The sequence below is a fragment of the Suricata suricatta genome, chromosome 3, assembly GCF_006229205.1.
Source record: "Suricata suricatta isolate VVHF042 chromosome 3, meerkat_22Aug2017_6uvM2_HiC, whole genome shotgun sequence".
Taxonomy (NCBI): Eukaryota; Metazoa; Chordata; class Mammalia; order Carnivora; family Herpestidae; genus Suricata; species Suricata suricatta.
Window position 1 is genome coordinate 150,373,433 of NC_043702.1, and position 15,779 is coordinate 150,389,211.

The following is a 15,779-nucleotide window of genomic DNA, read 5'->3' on the forward strand; positions in this document are numbered from 1 at the left end:
TCCAACTGCAGGATGGGAGAGCAGCTTTTGACTGTTTTTATACCTTAACATTTGATTGCATGATTTTAACGGAATTTGATCCCCAGGGCTGACATAATATAATGCGACATCTACAAACGTGTTAACAAATCATGCTTCTGCTTCTCTAGTTAATCTGAACTAAATTGGACAATATGTGCTACCTGCCAAATGAGGGGGAAAGTTGAATTTGTGCATGTGATACCCATTATGAAAGACTGCATTAAAACTACATGTTATGAAAATTATAATAACAGAAGTGTGGGTGGCTCAGTCAGCTGAGCATCCAACTCTTGATTTCAGTTCAGGTCGTGATCCCAGGGTTGTGGGATTGAGGTCACCAGATCGAGCCCCACATCAGGAGCCTGCTTAGCATTCTCTCTCTCCCTCTGCCCCTCCCTTTCTCACGCTTGCTTGCTCTTAAGAAAGAAAGAAAGGAAAACGTTATAATAAGCTGACCTAAAATGGCATATTTTAGACTTTAGAACATGCAAAAATAACCAAATAATGTTAACATTTCCGTAGGGTGATTACAAAATAAAGGATGGAAAGCATTAGCAAGCACAATCTCTGAGATGCCTTCTGGCGCTGACACACTAAGGTTCTAGAATAGTGCAGGCTCTGAAAAGCATGAAGAAGGACAGGAGAGCAGAATAGTTTGGCTGAGAGTGGCAGACACAGTGTGCCCCCTTCCCTGCCTGCTGTTGTTGGAAATGGGGTTAGACACGTGTTTTGAAAATTCCAGATGTCAGAACTGTAATCAGAGAGCAGCCTTCTGTCCAGTTTAGTCCAAAAAGTGGCCAACCATTGGAATCACCAGGTCGTAGAGTGGGAAGGGACATTAGACATCACCTGGTCTATTAGAGCTGCCCCCAAATAGAAAGGGGGGTGAGAAGCCCCTTGAGAACTGAGTGCTGTGTCATATGTAAGCAGAGGCCAGTTGACCCCATCGCTGGGGTGATGGCCTGCTCTGTTGGCCTCCATGGCTGGAGGCTGCCCGGGAGGCTCAGAAACCAGCGCAGCCAAGTGGACCTTACACCCTCTTCTCCTCTCTCACCAGCTACAAATGGTCTTTGCCAAAGGCCAGTCCATGGACAGATGAGCTTGGGTCCTGGTCATAGGATTCCCAGGAACACTGCTGTGGCACTGTGGGGACTCTGAGCAGCCTTGTCTGATGAGCTAGCTGGTGTGTCTTAAATGGCATCAGATTTTGGTTACATGTTTGAGAAGAGGAAGCAGCAACCTTTGAAAGAGGCGTGGATGGCCTGGTCTGGAGGAACGGCCCTTGGACTTGGGTTCGGGCACACCTGAGGCCTCACCTAGGCCAAAGCCTCCTCTGCACTGTCAGTGGACACCGTCTCCATGCCTCTTCCTTGCTGCCTGGCTAGCTGCTTTCATAACCGCCTTGACAGATGGGGAGCAGTGCTTCTGAAAGCCCAAACCCCTGATAATCTACAACCTACGTTTGGTTTAGGAGCGATCTGATGGATGTCATTTATTTTTACACAGATTAACCTACCTGGTTTGTCTTTTGCTGAGGCTGAAAACAAATGCTTTTATATACTCTCAGAGGTGGGTAGCCGAGAATGCCCTCAGGATCAGAAATAAGCTGTTCTCGGCCTGAACATTTGCTGCAGATAATTGATTGCTTTTAGTTCCCCACAATCACATTAGCTTATACTTTTGTATTAATCCTTTTCAGCGTTGGTCATTTCTTGTGTGTGTGTGTGTGTGTGCGGGCATGTGTGTGCACGCATGCACATCCCATTGTCCCATTTACTCCATTTAGGCTTGACTGGCCTCCTGGAGCCCTGGCCAAGACTCTCCTTCTGCATCTCTCTATAGCAGGGCTCAGGAACTGGCTTCCCTATTATTTTGGGGTGCAGTTAAGATAAAGCCAACTGAAGCACAGGGTGTGTAACCCTGAGCCACTCCTTTGTGTTCTGTTCCTGTCTAGGGGAGATGTGTGCTCTGTGTGTGTGTATCTTGAGCACAACTGTCCATACAGCCCATACCTCCTGGTATTGTGTCAGACCTGTGCCAGGTCCCTCCATATCTCACCCACAAGCTGAGAGGAGTCTCTGATGCTCTTGGCTTGCCCACTTGGAGAGTGAGAAGGGGGAAAGGAATCCCCATGGTGAGGGTGTGAATGAGTTTCTCAGCTGGGCTTCTCAGGACACACCCTTTCTGCTCACTGCTCCCACCATGGGGTGGGGGGACTCTGCTGGCACAGGATCTCTACTGGCAGTGGGGAGCTTACCTGGGGGATGGGAGACCAGCTGGAGGGAGGCAGGCTGCAGGAGAGCCGATGGGCTCCTTTCCTCTCTTCCTTTCTAGGGGCTCCAGGCAGGCTTCCTGACTGTCTCTCAAACCCAGACTAGACCATGAGCATAATCTTGTAGCTAGATTGTCCACTGACTCCCATTAGGCCAACCATTCCATGCTCCCACCCTCCAGCCTTACTGTCTGACCTCTTCAAAGATTCCACAAGGGCCAAAATCCTTCGAGTTCTTTCATTTATTCCCTTCCTTGGGCAGTGGGCTCATCTAGGGACGTGTGATTCAGGGCTTTTGTGGGTAGCCTCACTTTCCTCCTTTTCCCCCACACCAGGCCCCCTTCATTTTGTGGCAGACACTGCACCCGGCAGGTGCGTGCCTGTCTTGGGGGAGGAGGCCAGCTCCGCAGATGGGAGCTTGACTGAGACACTGGAATCTGGTTGGGCTGCCACCTCCCACCCTCCTCCTGACCTGGGAAATCCTCTAAGCTGACCTAATTACCTGTAGGGAGGGACAGCAGGCCTGTGGTTCGAGGAGGGAGGAGGGAAGGGATCCTGGGGACAGGTGGGTGTATGTCACTCTGGGATTAACCCTCCGGTTACTTCTTCTTAGGACAAGTGTCTCCTTTCACTCTGCTGTCCTTCGTGGCGGTTCCAGGCCAGGCAGCCCTCCCTCTGGTACTCCTTCATCGCAGCCACACAAGGAACCACAGTCCCAGTTTAGCACCGGCTTGCCAGGCCCAAAGGCATTTCTGCATCTCTGTCTTGGCAGGGGCACCCTCAGGGGATGGCGTGTTTAACCAGAAGCCCTAATCTTCTCTCCTCCAGGGTCCCCTCCCAGTCCATCTGAGCAGGAGCCGATCGGTCCCCTGATGAAGTCCTTGGGGGGAAGCTGTTCCCTACCACAGCCTCTCTGACGCTGAGAGCTGCTCTTACAGACCCAGTGCCTACTGAGAAGCTAGAGTTCTGGAGGGTTGGTGTGTGAGGCACGTGCACCCCGCTCATCCAACAGTTGTCGAGCTTGTTCTTTACTGATAGTGTGTTACGTTGTCTCGTGTGGCAGGTGCAGGGTTCTTGTACTGTAGGGCCTCCTGTGAGCTTCCCTACCACCCCGTGAGGATTGTGGGAGCCTGGATAAAGGCCTCCGGGACTCAGGCTCAGTCAGTGAGTGAGGGATAGAGCCAGGCCAGTCTTAAATGACACCAGATTTTAGTTACATGTTTGGGGGACAGGAGGCAGCAACCTTTGAAAGAGGTGTGGATGGCTGGGTCTGGAGGAAGGGCCCTTGGGCTTGGCCTGAGACCTCACCTAGGCCAAAGCCCTGCCTTTGGACTGTCAGTGGACACTGTCTCCGTGCCTCTTCCTTGCAACCTGGCTTGCTGCTTATGACCGCCTTAACAGATGGGGAGCAATGCTACAGAAAGCCCAAACCCCAGATGATCTATAACCTACATTTGGCTTCGGAGCGATCTTCTGGATGTCCTCCTGACTCCAGCAATGGGTGCATTAGCACCGGGCAGATAAAGCAGTCCCTTCCTCAAGTTCATAATCTCATTGTGGGAGAGTAAGACCTGCACATGCAGAAAAAGCCTTAAGAACGCTATTCTGTGCTCGACCATTAATGAGTATAACTGGGAGCCGATGGACAGCAATGGGATTAGGAGGGAGAAAGGCCCCTGTTGACAGGAGTCCTTGGGGAAGGCTTTGTGGAAAAGGCAGGCTTTGCGGTGGGCCTTAAAAGATCAATATTTTGACATATGGAGAAGAAGGAAAGAGGTTTTTAGGAATAAGGAGGCATAGGGAGGAGGCTTCTAAGTGCAGGACAAGGTGTCTCTGTTGAGTCGGGGGAGATGGAGTGATACCTGATTGTGGAGGGTTGAATTCCAAGCTGCAAATCAAACCAATTACACTCAAAACTGGAAGGGAAGAGGCGAAGGCCACTCAGGAGAGTACTCAGAAGAGAGACACAATTTGAACCCAGCCTTGCTTTCTAGCACGCCCTCTCCCGGGCCCTCCAGCCTTTGCTGCCTGGGGCCCCAGCCCCACTGCTGTGAGGCTCAGAGCCTCCACTTGCTGAAAGGACCAGCCACGCAGCAGACACTGTGGGACCACCCAGTGAGACAGCTGACATGGAAACTGTGCATAACTGGGACTGGCCACGAACGAATCTTCAGGAGGGAGTAGGAGAAGGAAGGCGTTTGTTAAAGACCATTTCTGTTGGGCCTTTCGTGTATGTTAGTCTTGTTCACCTTCACAAGGACACAGTGAGGACACTATAATTATTATTTTGTGTTTACATGCGGGAAATAGAAGCTCAGAGGGATGAAAGCATCTTGCCCTTCTCCACACAGCCAACAAATGGCTCTGGTCTGTTCAGCTACAAGAAGCTCACACTCTGGCTGCCTGCTTATAATAAAAATGAAAAGTGGTGGCTTTTATCCTCAAGGACTTCTAGTCCATTTGGAAGAATCAGTTAAAAGCCCAAGAAAATCTCTAAGAGTGTTGGACAACAGAGGAGGAAAAAAAGTGAACACAGAGACAGAAAATGTTAGCAGTGGGGGGGGTCAGGGCGGGAGAGCTACCATGGCTGGTGCAGACAGGACCCACGGACAAAGCCGGGCTTCAAGGACGTCAGTGCAGGGTAGAGGGGCGCTAGACAGGGAGGAGACCAGTCCTGACGTGCATGGTCACAGAAGCGCCAAGGAGAGATGCAGAAGGGTATGTGCGTGCGTGTGTGTGTGTGTGTGTGTGTGTGTGTAAATGTCTGTCAAACACACACAAAGGAAGAGAGCCTGGAATGATCTCCCATACAGCTACTGCTTCATTTATAAAAATGATTGAGGTGCAATTTGCATGACATAACATTGACCATTAAAAAAATTTTTTTAATGTTTATTTGTTTTTGAGAGAGAGAGAGAGAGAGAGAGAGAGAGAGAGAGAGTGGGAGCAGGGGAGGGGCAGAGAGAGAGGCAAACAGAATCTGAAGCAGGTTCCAGGCTCCAAGCTGTCAGCACAGAGCCCAACGAGGGGCTCGAACTCACAAACTGTGAGATCATGACCTGAGCCAAAGTCAGATGCTCAATCAACCAAGCCCATAAGATTAACCACTTTAGGGCCACCTGGGTGGCTCAGTTGGTTAAGCGGCCAACTTCAGCTCAGGTCATGATCTCACAGATTGTGGGTTTGAGCCCCGCATCAGGCACTGTGCTGACCATTTGCTCAGAGCCTGGAGCCTACTTCTGATTCTGTGTCTCCCTCTCTCTCTCTGACTGTCCCCTGCTCACATTCTGTGTCTTTCTCTCTCAAAAATAAATAAAATGGGGGTGCCTGTATGGCTCAGTCAGTTAAGCGTCTGGCTTCGGCTCAGGGTCATGATCTCACGGTCCGTAGGTTTGAGCCCTGTGTGGGGCTCTGTGCTGACAGCTAGCTCAGAGCCTGGCGCCTGCTTCAGATTCTGTATCTCCCTCTCTCTCTGACATTCCCCTGATTTCACGGTCTTTCTCTGTCTCTCTAAAATAAATAAAAAGCATTAAAAATCTTTCTAAATAAATAAAAGGTTAAAATAATTAAAAAAAGATTAACCATTTTAAAGTGAACAATTCAGTGACGTTTGGTAGATGCACAATGTTGTGCCACCACCACCTCTCTCTGTACTCTCTTCAGTACTTTTGCATCCCCCCAGACCTGATATCCATCCAACCATGGCTCCCCCTGCCCCCTTCCCCACCCCCCTGGCAACCACCGATCTGCTGTGTGTATGGGGATTTGCCTGTTCTGGACGTTTCATATTAAAGAGATGATATACTGCAGAGCCTTTTGCGTCTGGCTTCTTTCACGTAGTTTTCACTAATCCACAATGTAGCAGGTGTTGGGACTTCGTTCCGTTTTATGGCTGAATAATATTCTGTGGTATGGATATGCCGCGATTTGTTTATCATTCATCCACTGATGAGCTTTTGGGTTGTTTCCACCTTTTGGCTATCGTGAATAGTGTTACTGTGAACATGTGTGTACTTATTTGAGTACTTGTTTCCAGTCTCTTTGGGTATATCCCTAGGAGCGGAATTGCAGGGTCATATGGTAACTCTGCGTTTCACTTGTGGAGGAACTGCCAGACTGTAGGAATAGCCCCTGTTGCAGCACCACCTGCATTCCCACCAGCGAGGCACTGGGGTCCCCATCTCTCCACTTCCTTCCCCGCTGCTTATCTTGTGACTTAAAGATCTCCTCTCACAGTTTTACATACTGGACTCAGTACAACAGGTGCTTTCTGTTATTCAAAACAGGCCCTGAAGTTCCACCTGTTGTGGGCCAGCAGCCTTAGCTGCCTTCAGTGCTTCTCATTTCATGGCTCAAACTGGTTCTGCCTTCCTTCATCCGTGGGTTCCCTTAGGGTAGGGATTGGACCCTGAAAGGTTGGATGAGTCTGCCCTGATCATCAGAGTGGAGGAAGCCGGGACAGCTGCAGTGTCCTGTACCCCCTACCCCTGACTTCCCAGCTCCAGGTCTACTGGCTGCTTCGTGGCCAAGCTTTCCTCCCTCCCACATGCCTCATCTACCAGCTCCAGGCCCCTGAAGCCCATTGTGTGAACACCAGTGATCTCAAAGTTCTCCAGCCATGCTGCTGGAGTCATGTTTACAATCTCTTTGGGCACCCCCAACTGACTACTGGCTTTAGGAGGGTCCTCCTTGGGTGGCGTATTAATTAGCCGGTTATGGGGTGCCTGGGTGGCTCAGTAGGTTAAGTGTCTGGCTTTGGCACAGGTCATGATCTCACGGTTCATGGGTTCGAGCCCCATGTTGGGCTCTGTGCTGACAGCTAGCTCAGCGCCTGGAGCCTGCTTTGGATTCTGTATCTCCCTCTCTCTCTGACCCTCCCTTGCTCGCGCTGTCTCTCTCTCTCTCTCAAAAGTAAATTAAAAAAAAAAAAACAACATAAAACACAAAAACTACTTAAAAAAAATTAGCCAGTTACGGCTGCCATAGCAAAGTGCCACAGACTGGGGGCTGAAACAACAGAAACGTATGTCTTCACAGTTCTGGAGGCTGGAAGTCACAGGTCAGAGTATCAGCAGGGCTGGTTTCTTCTGAAGCAACTTTTCTCAGCTCGTAGATGGCTGTCCTGTCCCTGTGTCCACTCCCATGGTCTTCCCTCTACATGTCTGTGTCCAAATCTTCTCTCCTTAGAAGGACACCAGTCATGTTGGATTGGGGCCAACCCTAGTGACCTCACTTCCCTTAATTATCTCGTTAAAATACACTCTCTCCAAACTGAGTCACATTCTGAGGCACTGGAAGTTAGGGCTTTAATGTATGAGTTGCGGGGTGGGCATGGTTCCGCCCACAGCAGGGGGTAGGGCAGCAAAGGTGCAGGAAGGCGAGGGAGGCAGAGAGGCTAGGAGGAGACTGGGGGCTGGGCAAGCGGGCACTCGTGATTCTTCTGGGCTCCTGTTTGGTTTCAGCGAGACCAGCTTTTGGGCAAATACAGAACAGGTGGAGGAGGGGAGAGAAATGGTGGCGGCGAAGAGGGCACTGGGGGCTTCGGGGAGGCAGGAAAGCAGTGTCCACAATCAATAATTTATTCCTGGGTGCCAGGCAGGAGGGCGTTGTCATGACAACCGGTGGTCGGCCTGACAGTTGCCTCTCAGAGCTGCCTCTCCTCCCTCAGCTCCCCTCTCCCTCCCCCTCACTTTTCTTGCATGTCTCAGGAGCCGCTTTGTGGGCCAGAGCCTGCCTGTTCACTGAAACCAAACAGGAGCCCGGAAGAATCCATGGTGCCCGCTCTGGGCCTCGGGACTCTGGGCTCTCAACAGCAGTAGCAGCTCCTTCCCCAGCCCTGTGTGGCCCTGGTCATCTGCCCCTTAAGGGTCATCTCCCTCACTTTCCAGCCCCCAGGCCTCTTGCCTTAGTGCAGGTGCTCCGGGTGCTACCGCTCGAAACCCATGTTATGCCATCTCCTGACCTCTAACAGGTAGAATGCCTTGCCCTCTCACCACCCTCGCCGCGCTAGGTGCCTGCTTCCCCAGAGAGATCCGCCCCAGAAGGGCAGCCGGACAGGGCCTTCCCCAGCCTTCGCCCCCCGTGAGTCACACCTGGCTCTGCCCTCGTTGGCTACAGCAACTGATCCTTCATTGCTTCCTTCTGGCCTCGGCCGACAGGAAGATGCCGGGAGCATGCAGCTGGCCCGAAGGTCTGCCCTCCCCACCGTCAGCCCCAAGGTGTCACATAGTAGGTGCCCTGTAAATACGTGCGCTTTGTTGTACAGTGAATGAGAGAGAGTTCTGAAGGAGGCCCCAGTGAGGCAGGAGCAGGCACTTTCGCCATGCAGACTCCCTCTGGAGTCTTTCCCAGACTTTGCCAGAGACTAAGTCTTAGGTCCAACAGCTGCGCTGAGCCTCAGTGATGGAGACCATTGAATTCTTAAAGTTATTTTTCATACGCATTACAATTCCCTACTCTCCTGATTCACTGGCTGTCATGACTAATAAGGAATCTGGGTCTATAATAACCATTTAAGACTTAATGTTATTAGTCTTGTAATTGCTGCTAAGAGTCTTCTCTGTTCTCTGAATTTGTAAATCCTCCTGCACAAAGATTAGGAAAACATACCCTTAAGCGGGAGGCTGCCAAGGGGGCTGGGTGGCTGGAGACCAGCCTCAGCTGCCTGGCTGGGGTGTGAGCTTCCTGATAAAGCCTCAAGCCAGAGATGCAGATAGGCCTGGGGAGCATCTGTGAGCCTTCCTGGGGAACTGGGGAAGGCGGGTGGTGCCCTGCAGAGGAGTGTGGCCTGTGTGACCCTCCTGACAGGCAGCTGCTGGTGGAGAGAAGAGCCTTGGACGCTCCTTCCCTGCCCCCTCCCCAGCCCAGAGGGTCACAGCCCTGATGGCCCAGAAGAGGTGGCAGTGATGTCCTAGTCAGACGGTCATGATGCTGTAGGCAGAGATTAGAGACGACAGGAAAACCAGCTGTATTAGAAATGTCCTTCCCTGGCTTGATGTCGGGAACTGTCCCTGCCTCTTCCCACAGGGGCTCTTTCCCCACACATGGCTCTCTCCAGTCCTCATTGAGAAGGATTTGTCACGAGTTTGATAGTACTGATCTGGTGAAGGGCCAGGGCACATGGCTGATGGTCACTGGTTTGCGGGCCAGCCTCCCTGCACCACCCTTCTGTCCTACCTGGAAAGGTCTCAACGCTGCTGCCCGTGCACGCTCCCAACCAGGGCCGGCACCCCTGCCCTCTGCATCCCTTCCCCCCCCACTTTCCTGCCAGGAATTAGCATAGAAATTCTGCCCACTGCTTTTTCCTTTTTCTTTTTCTGTGATAAAATACACATAACATAAGATTTACCATTTTGAGCATTTTAAAGTATACAACTCAGTGGCATTTAACGCACTCACAGTGCCACACACCATTGTCTGGAGCACGTTCATCCCTCCCAGAGGAAACCCCCTGCCAATTAAGCAGTCACTCCCCATTCTCCCTCTCACCCAGCCCGTCAACCATTAATCTGTTCTGTTCTAACTCTACCAACTTGCCTTTTCTAGATATTTCAGGTAAATGGAGTCATATAATATGTGGTCTCTCTGTGTGTCCATCATTTGTTGATGGATATTTGGGTTTCTTGTGAATAGTGCTGTTAGGAACATGCTGGCAAGTTGTTGGTTGAACACCTGTTTTCATTTCCTTTAGGTCTAGACCTAGGATTGGGATTTCTGGGTCACGTGCTAATTCAATGTTTAACTTACGGAGGAACTGCCAGACTTCGCCCGCTTTGCACGTGCCAGATCTATCTTCTTTTGAAAGAGGAGGCAGCTTGCTCCCTCTGCCCACTCTAGGCTAGGACCTTTGGCAGCTACTTTTGGAAACTTTCTAGTTCCTAGCCCCTGGTCAAGACTCAGTGACGTGAGTGGACACAACGACCAAGGAATCTAGTGGTGACAGTGGAGTGATTTTGAATTGTCTTTAATGGTGTTGCCAGAACTTGTGACCCATGCATGTACTGCCTTCCAAAGCCACACCGTTTGGGGGCTGCACATTTGTTCCTGTCATGGAGCCATCGCTCAGAACCCTGTTTAATCCTTCCCAGGAATAGTCTTCAGAGATCTTTCCTTGATAAGCATTCTTTGCTTTTGACATGAAACAGTATTCCCATCTGCATCACCCACTATCTTTTTCATTCTTAGCCCGATCTTTCAACTTAAGAAAAAAAATCAAATCTACCCTCATAGGATAGAAATTTGCCACCATCAAAAGAATATGCTGTAGGCTTTGAAAGCACTTCCAAAAGAGAAGCTTCAGAAATGTTCTAAGCATGGGCGGGCGCATTGTTGGAATAAGGATGTAGCCTCCCGAGGGGATGTCTTTGAAAGAGGCGGCGCTCATTTAAATGTATAAATTCTGGTGTGTTCATTTAAATGATCAGTCAGAAGGCTTTATGGGCATACAATAAAAATATGATGTGCATGGTTATTGAATTATGTACACCTCCAGGAAATCAAAGAAAGATATGCATTTTAGGAATTTTAAGAAGATGAAGTTCAAATGATAGCCTGGGAGTGTGGTGGGATGGTTGACACGAAACGGTGTTGCCCAGCTGCTGGGGAGGAGAGGGGTCAGTGGCGGAGCCCAAAGACTGAGAAAGCATCCCCATCTTCCTAAGGGTTAGAAGACAGTTAGGTTTTTCCTGCCATCAGTGTGGCTGGGAGGGGGCCATTCTCCATTTCTGGGGACAGTGAGGAGAATGGAGGCTGGTGAGAAGTACAGGTGAACTAGTGTCTTTAGTGAGTTGAGTTTTAAAATTTTTAAATAGCCATGTCTCTTGATGCGGCCCGCACAACCCAGGGCTTCCCTTAGAAGGTTAAATATTGTAGCCAGCATTGGAAGTTTGGCAAAGAAGCTTTGGGCAAAACCCCTAGGCCAATGTCCTAGATCTCTTTGACCTACGGGGTAGTGATGTTTTTCCTCCTTATTCAAAAAGGTGAAGTCAGCAGTGAAAGGGGTGAAACTAAAGACATTGGGAGAGGCCTGGCGGGGTGAGGGTGGGAGGGTCAGGGCAGCCTGGTCTGGCACTTAGAAGATTTCAGAGACAGCTTGGAGGTGAGTGACAGTGTCCTCACTTTACAACTGGGCCTGAGACGTGGATAAGATCAGTGGAATTTCCGAGCCAAGAATATATCCCCTCACACTCCATGGCTGGAAGAATATCCCCTCCGGGAAAATAGTGCTTCTGAAACCTATTTCATGTCTTTGTCTCATTTATCTCCACAATCATTTATTTGAGGTCAGATATTGATGAATTTGACAGCAGAGCACAGCAGGGTGCTGCAGTGATTTTCAAAAAGTATTTTATGGCAGTAAATAAATAAATATATAAAATAAATTGAACTGAATGTATATATAATTTTCCATTTGAACAATCTCAAGTGTACAGTTCAGTGTATTCAGTGTTATTCAGCCATCACTACTCTCTATTTCCCTACTTTTCTGTCACCCCAGGTAGAAACTCTGTGGCCATTAAGCACAACCCCTCATTCCCTGTTCTCTGGCCCTACAGGTGCTCTCTGTCTTGAACACTGGGTACCTCTTATAAATGGAATCATACTGAATTTGTCCCTTTGTGTCTAGATTGTTGCACTTAGCATGATGTTTTCAAGATTCATCAATATTGTGGATCATGTATCAGAACACCATTCCTTTTTATGGCTGAGTACTATTCTGTTGTATGGATGTACCGTAATTTGATTATCCATTCATCCACCCATGGTACTTGGGTTGTTTTCAAGTGTTATGAATTGTGTATTATGAATAATTCAGTTGTGAGCATTGGTCTGTATGCCATGTGTTTGAGTCCCTGTTTTCCATTCCTTTGGGTGCATATCTAGGAGTAGAGTTGCTGGTTCATACAGTAATTTTATGTTTACCTTTTTGAGAAACTTCCAAACTTGCCTGTTGGCTATTTGTATGTCTTCTTTGGAGAAATGTTTACTCAAATCCTTGGCCCATTTTTAAATTGGGTTGTTTGCCTTTTCATTGTTGAGTTTTAGGCATTCTTTATAGATTCTGGATATTAACCCCTTACCAGATGTATGATTTGCAAGTATTTTCTTTCATTCTGCAGGTTGTCATTCCATTGACTTGACAATGTCCATTGATGCACAGTTTTAAATTTTGATGAAGCCCAATTTATCTATTTGTTCTCTTGTTGCCTGAGCTCTTGGTGTCACATATAAGAATCTGTTATCAAACCCAAGGTCATGAAGCTTTATCTCTTGTTTCCTTCTAAAAGTTTTATGGTTTTACCTCTTATATTTAGGGGTCCAACTTCATTCATTCACATGTAGAAATCCAGCACCATTTGTTAAAGAAACTGTTCTTTCCCCATTGAGTGGACCAGGCACTCTTGTCAAAGACCAATTGGCCATAGATGTATGGAACTCTCAGTTCTATTCCGTTGGTCTATGTGTCTGTCCTTATGCCAGGACCACACTGCCTAGTTTTATAGTGAGTTTTACAATCAGGAAATACGAGTCTCTGATTTGTTGTTCTTTTTCAGGGTAGCTCTGGCTATTTAGGGACTCTTACAATTCTGTATGTGTTTGAGTATAATCACTTTTGAGTGTATGTTTTTATGGATATAAGTACTGATTTCTGTTGGGTGAATACCCAGAGGTGCTGCCGTGCCATAGGGTGCAAGTATGTCCAGCTTTAGTACCCAGCGTCTGTTTTACAAAGTGATCACCCCAACGTGTCCCTGTACCAGCGATCCATGAGAGTCCCAGCTGTATGCCACATCTCTCATCAACATTTGGCAATGTCAGTTCTTCTGTAGAACGTTAGCCTTTCTGGTAGATTGCCCCTAAATTAGGAGTCAAACATTGCTGCGTTTTTCAAGGACCTTGTAGGCATAGCCATCTTCATTCAGGTGCGCTTTCTGGGGCACCAGTGCCGGAAAGTGCTCCTTGCTTCCCACCCCAGTGGCGCAGCCACCTCAGCTCCAGAGGCTGGAGATCTGGCTGGTGGGCTGCATCTTTCCAGCACCAAAGCTCAGCCTACGTGAGAGAATGTTGGAATTTGGAGTGTGCGTGTAGAGTTGCTAAAGGAAAGTTGGTAACTGGACTCTGTCCTGGCCAGCGTGGGTGAGGCTTCTGGAGCTGTGCCCCATTCCTGAGAGAGATCAGTTGTTAGGCAATTGCTTCCCAAGAAGGAAGACGCTAGCAGAGCTGTCGCACTTAACCTTCAGCCATTGCCTCCTAGAAGAGGCTCCTTCAGGGGCACCTGCATGGCTCAGTTGGTTAAGCTTCCGATTTCGGCTCAGGTCATGATCTCACGGTTCATGGGTTCGAACCCCACATCAGCCTCTGTGCTGACAGCCCAGAGCCTGGAGCCTGCTTCAGATTCTGTCTCCTCTCTCTCTCTGCCCCTCTCCCTCTCATGCTCTGTCTCTGTCTCTTAAAAATAAACATAAAAAAAATTTAGAAGAGGCTCCTTCAGACCCAAAGCCTTAGTCCAAGGAGGGTAAATGGCTTTTCCTAGCCCTGCAGACTCTCAGACCATGGCTTGTATTTAACCAGGGCTGTCATTGCTGTCTCCCTTTTCAGCTTGCTGGGTATGTATTTCAGTAAATATGTACTGCAGGCCTCTGTGTGCCAGACATGGAGCCGGCCACCTTGGGAACTGCAAAGGTCAGGATGAAGCCCCTGACAATGTGTTATTCGTCATCCACTAGGGGCAGAAATACTTGCACACATCCTCACAATAAAAGGTGGGCAAGGTCTGTGCCTCATAATGTGCTTTGGAGACCAGAGGCCGAAATGTTCTTCTCCAGCCAAAGGGCTGAATTGGCTTCCTGGAGGAGGTGGCATTGGCCCTGGGCCTTCAAGGATGAGTAGGATTTTGTTGAGCAGAAATGGAAAAAAGGAACTCCAGGAAAAGGAACGTAAAAAGCAGAGGTAGAGGTGGGCTATTCCAGGCATTTACAGCAAAGCAAGTGTCGTCGGATTACTGGATGCTGACAAGGAGTTTCCTAGATGTCAGCCTGGAGGAGGTGAATCTTATGCTGCAGAAACAGGGAGCCCCTGCAGGCCTTGCATGTGGATGAGTCACGCAGTGTCGTTCCTGACCGGAGAGCATTCTGGTAATGCAGGGAGACCACGGGATCGCCCCATCCTCTTCTGCTTCTGCACACACATACACACGCATGTGCAGAAACACAGGTACAGCACACACATCAAAGGAGACATGCATACTCACAAACACACATACAAGAATCGGGACAAACGCATGCATTGAGACCAAGAGACCCACACGTCAGAATGCATGTCCATATCGGAGACTTACTGAACACACACACTCACTCACATTCACACTCACAGACACAGACGAATGATACCATCCTGCAAACCGGAGGGCACCTGTATCCAACACCACGTACACATACTGGGACGCCTCTAGATACACGAAGACAGGTGCCCGCATATATCGAGCCACACTAGTAATGTAAGTCACACATACAAGACACACACTATGGACCAGACATACACATATGCCCACCATCACCACAAGCAGGTAGACATACTCATTCTGTGCAACACCTTTAGATACACACACACAGCCAAGCAGAGGCCTCGCACTCACTGGGCCGCACGCTTGGGAACTGAGGTGTTCAGGTTCAGGGAACTGAAGAGGTTCCCAGGGACGCAAGGTTATGTGCCTTCCCGCAGACACCCAAACGCATGCTCATAGGCAGGCACAAGCACAGACACACCCACGGAGCCGGCACACCACGGCAGAGACAGACACGGACTTGAGTGGGTTGCGGACTCGGGTGCTGCCGTGGGGCTCCCCCACACTGTCCTCCCAGCTCGCTTCTGACGGCTTCCTTGTGGATGGCCGCCATCGGGCCCTGTGTGATCCTGGGGTCTCAGCGCTGGACAGGCCCTCAGAGGGGCTCTCCCACTCAGTGCTGGGGTTTCCACAGCTCCTCTGACAGGGGGCACCCACAGTGCTGCTCAATCCTTCAGACGACGTTCTTCAGGACTGCAAATTTCCTGTTGTGATGGAATTCACTTTCCATCCCGGGAAGTGGGCATGACGCACCCAGAGAGGAAACTAGATCCTTAGCCGGGATGGTCAACCGTCAGCTGACAACTGCAGTTTGAGGGCGCGAGGCTCACCCAGCCCCACGCTGTCCCTGTGGGCAGTCTGGCAAGGTCAGCCATCCCCCCCGGATCATTTTATTGCTGATCTCTTCTGGTGTGGAAAAGCGGGCAGGCCGGGCTTGGCACACCCATCCTTTCAGGGGAGGGCAGCAGGGGGCAGGGGGGTGAGCCTGCAGGGCATGGGTGTGGGGAGCCCTGACTAGGACCCGGGATGGGATGGAGCTCTCCCGCAGGCACGCCAGCTGTTTCCACGGCCACAGCTGTCCTGTACTGGCATGGGCTGTCCTCTGGGAATGTGACCCACATTCAGGCCGGCCGGCCCCAGCAG

At 49.8% G+C, this 15,779-nt stretch overlaps 1 protein-coding gene across 17 annotated transcripts in view; it reads left to right on the forward strand.

Moving 5' to 3' along the window:
* The window catches only part of NFASC (neurofascin), a 181,820-nt gene that overhangs the window by 20,291 nt on the left and 145,750 nt on the right, over positions 1–15,779 (forward strand). The gene's annotated exons all lie outside the window — the stretch shown is intronic.